Raw genomic sequence first — 7,656 nt, forward strand, 5'->3', positions numbered from 1 at the left:
TGACTTTGCACTGGTGCAGCCAGGAGCTGCCTGCCCGCCCTCAGGCTGGCGAGGAAGTTGAGAAAGTGGGGTAGACCAGGACTGTGCCCAGTTGTATGGACTCTAGAAATGTATAGACTTGGCTTTGCCAGCCACACTCAGAAAAATGACTTCCCTGAGGGTAAGGTATTGCCCTCGGATGCTGAGTTCTCAAGAGAGCTGGGGCAGCAGCTTCTCCCAGACCCTGATGAATTTGGTATGGGAAATTTATTTATTTACTTTTAGGTTTTGGTGGCTGGCCGGTAAGGGGATCCAAACTCTTGGCTTTGGTATTATAAAAACGTGCTATAACCAACTGAGCTAACCGACCAGCCCCAAGGTATAGGAAATTTTAATACTACCTTCTATCAATAAAATGTCATGTTCACGGGTGAATCCACATATTGAGTTGTTTAAGGCATGGACTATGTACTCAGACAGGCTTGGACTGTCTAGATCCTCTGTGCTCATCTGTAAAATGGGTGCAACACCTCGGTGTGTTGTGAAGATTAAATGAGTCAATACACCGAAAAAACTTAGTTTTTTATTTTTCTTTTTTTTTTCTTTTTTTTTTTTAAAAAAACTTAGAATAAAGCTTAGTCCTTAATAAGCTCACTATAGGTTATCAGGGATCGTCATCATTATTAACTAAGAAAAGTTGGACCATCCAATCAATACCTTTCATAATATTAACATCTCCCCTAATCCATATGCAAGTGACAAATATTATTTTGTAAGAAATGGAAAGATTTTATAAAGCAGAATTTGCAAAAAGCAAGTTACCAAACAGTATGTATAGAGTGAGTCCTATTTGGACAGGAAAAAAATAGATTTATATAAGCATAAAAACACTCCAAAAGAACATGCAGCAAAGCTAAACAGCAGTTCCCTTTGGGATTAATCTTGATTTAATTTGTTCTTTTTGCTTATTTGAATTCTCTGATTCATCTGAATATTTATTGTTTCTATAACTATTTTTAAAAGAAGGAAAGAAAATGAGGTTAACAATTACCATCTCCTGGAGATAGGCACTCTTAGCATTTGCATGTGTGTCTTTCCAGCCTTTCAAATAATATATATGTACTCACTTAGAAAATAAAATAGCATTCTTAAAACTATTTTGTAGCTTACACTTTCCTTTGAATTTTTGTTTTAAATTTTTTCAAGCCTACAGAGTAGTTGAAGAAGAGAGTAGTTCAGTGACCACCCAAAGATGCAAATGATAGGTAGATGGTAGATCCAGAGACAGACTATGCTGAATCATTTGAAAGTTAATTACCAACATTGTGACTTTTCACCCTTAAATAAATAAGCACAGACCCTTATCACTCCCAAGACAGTCACCATTGATGTGATATAATACGCAGTCCATGTTCAGATCTCCTCAGTTGTCCCAATAATGTCTTTTATAGCTGAGTTTCTCCTTATCTGAGATCCAATCAATAATCAGGCAGAGCCTTTAATTGTCATGACAACCTACTTCTTTAAACTTAAATGAGTGAAAACAACTTTTTATGTCAAAAAAATAAAGCTGTCTAACGTGGTCTAACCCTCCCCAGCTGGGCCTGAGGCTGCTTGGGCCCCAGTACTTCACCACCGTGGTGCTAACACTTATTTTTCTTCCAATTTGAAAGGCAAAAAATGTATGACTCCTGCGGTTGTAAGTTTTACATTTAGTGGCAATTTGCATTTTGTTGTTATTTTCATTGCCTGTGCATTTTCTTTGCTCTCTTTTCTTTTGGAGTATTTATCTTTTTCTTATTGATGTGTAAACTTAGAGGATATTAACCATTTATATATCATAACTTGTTACAAAATGTTTCTTATTGTTTCATTTCCTTTTTAATTTTGACTTTTTTACTGTACACAACTTTAACACCATGTCCTCAAATCAATCCATCTTTCCCCTTAAGATTCTTGCTATTGGTGCTGTGCTTAGAAAGTCCTTGCCCGAGATGACACAAAACTCAATTTCTCTCTAGTATACTTCTATTATTTTATGGTACTTTATTATATTTAAATTTTTCATCCATCATCCATTTGTGAAAATTTTATTTTTTCCAGATTGTTAGCTAATTGTATCAATTAAACAATAGGATAGAAGTCTTTCTTAATGCATAACATAAATTATGGAATATCCATATAATAGACTAATATTAGCCATTAAAAAGAATCATGGAGACCTATATGTGCTGACATGGGAAGATGTGCATGATATACTGTTAAATAAAAAGTTCAGGTTGCAGAGGAGCGTGCAGACGTGCAGCATTTGATGCCTGAAGCGAAGGTCATGTGTGCTCGCACACGCACGTGCACACGCACAGCATATTCTCTTGTCCCTCTTGGTCTCTTTCTGGCTATTCCTCCTCCTCTTTTGACTTCCAAATGTTGGAGACCCCAGGACTCAATCCTCCACCCATTATACTCTCTACCCATAGGACTTACGAAATGATCTCATCTAGTCCCAGGGTTTTCAGTGTTTGTCTTTGACTTCCAGATGTGTACCTCTAGCCAGCCTTGCCCCTCCCCTGGATTCTAGACTCTCATATCCACTGATAAGTAGGTATTGGATGTCATATCATTAGGAATGCTTTTGCTGCAAACAATAGAATACTCAAGTAACAGAGGCTTGCATTAAAGGCATTTAATTATATCACATAAAATATTTAGAGTCAGACAGTCCAGGGCTGGTCTATGGCTCAGCAATGTTATTTATTTATTTATTTATTTTTTAATCAGGTTCTTTCGGTTTGCTGCACTATTGTTAGCAAGCCTCATGGTCAAAATATGGCTGCCACAGCTCCAGACATTGCATCCATATCCAAGGCATGAATAATGGGATAAAGGGGCAGCACTAGACACATCTACCTTTTTTGTCAGAAGAGCAAAGACACTGCCATATTTTCCACCATCCTCTAGCAAACTTTCCTCTTATGACTATCTCATTGGCAAGAACTTGGTCATATGTCCGTGTTTAGCTGCAAGAAAGGCTGGAAAAGCAAATATCTATCCCTTCCAACTCTGCTCTGTGGTGGGAAAGGAAAAAAGGAGGAAGCAATAGTGCCTCCCATGTCAAATAGTCACCTCAAGTGTAACTTTCCCCAAACAGAAATTCATTGTTCCCTCCCAGTTTGACTCTCCCAAATATGCCCCATCTTAGTAGGTAGCACCTGGCCCTCCCTGGGTGCTTGTGCAGATGCTCAGGACTCATCCTGGGCTTCTCTCTCTCTCTCTCTCTCTCTCTCTCTCTCTCTCTCTCTCAGCCTATTCCATCATCTCCGTTGATTCATCCCAGAGCTGGCCACATCTCCCAAGCAGCAGTGACCCCTGCTGCTTCTGCTGCCCCTTTGTTCAACCTCCACTTGGAAGCCGGAGCGACCCTTCTGAAATGCACGTCCGCTCTGGAACACCTGTGCTCTCCACACAGTGGCTTCCTAGTGTCCTGGATGACAAGACGCTCACCTTGTCCAGCGCAAACCCGCATGGTCTTGCCTGCCTCCTCTCCTCATCTCTCCTCGTCTGGCTCCCCTGCCCCATGTGACCTCCCCAGACACACTGGCCTCCCTGTCCCATCTTTGCGTATCCTTGCTGTCCCCTCCCCCATTCAGCTCCTCATTTCATCCTCCCGTGGCTCGTCCTGTGGTTCCTCACTGACCTTCTTTAGTTCTCTGTTCAAAGCTCACTTCCCCAGAGAAGCGTCCCTGACCACCCCTCCCTAAACGGTCCTCCAAGCCCCTTACTCTTTCTCCCCTTATCCTGCCTCATCGTCTTTAGGGCACTTCGCACTGTTGAGATCACATTAACCTTGACTGCTAGTCCACATCCCCTGCAGAGCACGAATGCCAGGAGGGCAGGCCCTGTGTAGCTCTCACTGACCGCTTTTCCCCAGCACCCAAAATAATAGCTTGCATATAGTAAGTGCTTAGTAAACACATTAAATAAATAAATGTTGGCTCCCCCTTATTGCTTAGGAAACTCATCAACTAAAATTAAGCTAGCACATCCCGCAGCCTGGAGCCCGCCACAGAGTCGCCCCCGTGAGAAGCAGCTACGTCGGACCTCGGGCTCCGGACTTCAGGATGGCTGAAGGAGGGACTCATATCTGACTCCACTTGTTTTCTCTGCCTGCAGGGTCCCAATGAGCTCAGGAGGAGGCGGCTGGCCTCTCTGTACCTCGCATCATCAGGTCTGGCTGTGACCAGCCCTAGGTGATGCCCCAGGTTCCCAGGTGACTTTGGTGTAAATCAAGGAGCTGCCATTTGAAGTGTGACAAGCCCAAATGTTCCCTCCAAATCTGTTGGTAATCCATACAGCCCTTTTCCTGTGACACGGTGACAGATTCCATTTTTCTTTTGTTTGTGTGGACCACTCTTTCCCAACTGTGACTGCTCACTGAAATCAGCGGGGAAGTTTTAAAGCACACAAACACCGGTCCCATCCTTGAAGATTGTGATGGTGTGGTGTGTGGTGGGGCTGGGCACCCCCCAGGGGTCCTGTGCAGCCAGGCTGGGGGGGCCTCCAGAGACACACCACGCTAGGCAGGAGAGTGTGTACTCTCACTCTGAACAGCCTTTCTCCAGTAAAACAATTACATTAGTGAAGACAGACCCTGGGGGACAGTTGACAGCCTCAGCCATAGGGGTCTCAGTGGAGGCTCACATAGCACACGGGGCGGGCAGAGGCTGAGGACGCACCGCACCACAGTGCCCAGGTCCACAGTGGATCGCTGGCTGGCCGCCAGCCCCTCATTCGCTCCACAAAGCATGGAGGTCCTGCTGGACAAGCCAAGAAGGAAACCCCTACCCTCTCCTTGTCCCACTGCACCCCTCTCCCCCACCTCCCCTCCCCCATCAGAAGAGCATATCCCTCTCCCAAGCTCTGCATAAGGTCCCCAGTGCCTCCCACCCAGGTCTCCTGCTCTGTCCTGTGGCTCTGTCAGGGAGTCGGGTCCTCAGCGTCTGTGTGTGTGTGTGTGTGTGTGTGGTGTCCTTGGCATTCAGGGATTGATTTCTTGGTGAGCCCCACAAAGGTGGCTCCTACGATGTGGCCTGGGCTGGTACCTTTGGAGCATCTGGGCCAGTCCAGACCACATGTCTGCCCTGGGCCTCCCACAGACACACAGGGGCACAGATGTCAGGCTTGGGCAGAGCTGTCCCTCCAGTGACAGTGGCTCACTGGCTCAGCAATGGGGTTGGGGCCTCCCCAGCCATCATGGCCACTCTTCCAGTTTGTTCCAAACAAAAGGGCAGACCCCACCAAGGGACACTGTCTGCCACTGCAGAAGAGTATCTGATGACAGCAGTCCTGCCTGTGCCTGGTTTCTGGGCGAATACCTCACTGGAGCCTGGTTGTGATGGACTCGGGAGGGGGCAGATGGCCAGCCGTGCTGACCGTGCTGGGTCAGGATGGGCTGCTTTGCCAAGGGTCAGAGACGGAGATGGATTCGGCAAAGCTGCTGGCAGCCTCTGAGATCCATCCCTTCCTGCTCCCAGATCCCGAGACTCTCCCCCTCCTCTGTCCCCACCGCACCACATAGTTGTCCTTAGTTGTCCTCGTTTGCACGTCTGTGGGTTTGGGGGAGCGAAGCACCAGAGCTCAGGAAAGGGCACTTGCTGGCTCATTGGAGACAGACAGCTCATAGCCTCTCTGCAGGCGTCGTCCAGGGAGGGGCCTCAGAGGGAGGCCTGCCCTTACCCTACAGATCCCAGGAGGGGCCTGGAAGTTGCTGGAATGTCCAATGGGGAGAAACTGGTTGAAGAGAATATAAACTACACAGACCAATCACAGCACACAGTACACCAGGCAGCTGCCCACAAGAGCCAGGTCCTTCCATCTGTTTTGATGGTGGAAAAACAACTATGATATATTAAGTGACAAAAGTCAAGGTGCAGAATAACATAATTCCACTAGTGTAAAATGTAATGCATAGATACACATATCGGTTACTCATTGATGTACGCTGATGCACACATGAAAACAATTCCTGGAAGGAGACAAAATAAACTGTGGCCCGTGTCAGGGCACAGTGAGCTGCACCAGTGTCCCCCGCAGGAAGCAGGAGCCCCGGCAGGTGTCAGCCTGGGTGGCGATGTGCTGGAGGGGCTGTCACCAGCTCCAAGAGCCGATGCTGAGCATCTCTTCCAGCTGTGTTCACCGACATGGCATCGCATTTACAGTCAGAAGTCCAAATGAACGTTTCAAAATAACTCAAACAGATGACTCTAAAGTTCCTTTGAAAGAGAAAATATGGAAAGTTAGCTAAGGAAAACAGTTGAAAACGAAGAACGGAGAGAGAACTTACCGTGCCAGATATCAGAACAGCTACAGAGGCTAAAGCGACGACGTGGTGTCAGAGCAGTACGTGACAAACAGACCAGACTCATGTCTAGGGTCTAGAAAATGCAGTGTAGATACGGTAGAATTTAGAATGCAACGAAAGTAGCCCTTCACATCAATAATAGAAATAAAATAATAAATGGGGAAAGACAATTGGCCAAGCATTTGGGGACAAGTGGTCTTAGACTCATTCTACCATATGCAAAAATAATTTCCAGATAGGTTAAAGCAAAGTATAAGAACAAAAAGTACAAAAATACTGGGAAAATATGGAATATTTTTATAATCCTGGGCAGGAGAAGGCTTGCCTCATCAGGATATAAAAACCAAAAGCTTAGAAAAATGGACAGATTTGAGTGCATAAAAATTATGCAATAAAATGCGTCATTTGTCTTTTCTTAGATGCTTTCTTCCCTCAGCCCTTGAATCAAGGGATGAAGGCTCATGTCACCAGGAGGGAGTGCAAGGGCCGGAAGAAGAAAAGTGCCCTGACAAGTCTGGTCTGGAGAACATTCTACGAGAAGACTCGGGTGAAACCTTCAAAAACTTCATGTCGTGAAAAGGGGGTGGGGTATTATTCTAGAATAAGAGAAACTGAAATTCATACTAACCAAATGCAAGTTGTGAACCTTGATTGAATGCTGGTTTTTTACAAAGCTATATGAAATACAGGACAATTGAGGCGATCCAAATATGGACGGGATATGGTACGCTCTTGGAGAGTCACTGTTAATTTTCTTACGTGGGTGATGGCTTCAGAGTAATGCATCCTGTCTTCATTCTCAGAAGACACGTGGAGGATTTACAGCAAATAATAGATGAACAATTATCAAATGCAGGTGAAATGTATACAGTTGTTCACCTGCTATTTTAATTTTTCTACGTGCTTGAAACTTTTCCTAAATGAAAAATATGCTTAGATAAGATGTGCTGCTAGAATGACATCTGTGTGAGCTGGAAAAGTGAGTTATAACTCACCATCTCACTTAAGAATTAGAAAATCACCACTGCCCCGGGTGTTTCTTCCCCTAGAGGTGACCTCTCTCTTGAATTTTGTACTAATTGTTCTCTTGCTTTTTAAAAAATAGCTTAGTTACATAACATGTCAGTTTTGCTTGTTTTGAGCTTTATAAATCTGGAATCACACTCTTTTCCACTTGATAGATTTTCTAAGATTTGTCCATGTTGCACATTACTGAGGTTCATTTATCGGTACTACTCCAGAATGTCCCACAATTTATTTATTCATTCTCCTCTCAATTTGAGTTTCCAGTTTTTGCCATCACCCACCAGGCTGCCAAG

Source organism: Cynocephalus volans, chromosome 1 (genome assembly GCF_027409185.1).
Source record: "Cynocephalus volans isolate mCynVol1 chromosome 1, mCynVol1.pri, whole genome shotgun sequence".
NCBI classification, from domain to species: Eukaryota; Metazoa; Chordata; class Mammalia; order Dermoptera; family Cynocephalidae; genus Cynocephalus; species Cynocephalus volans.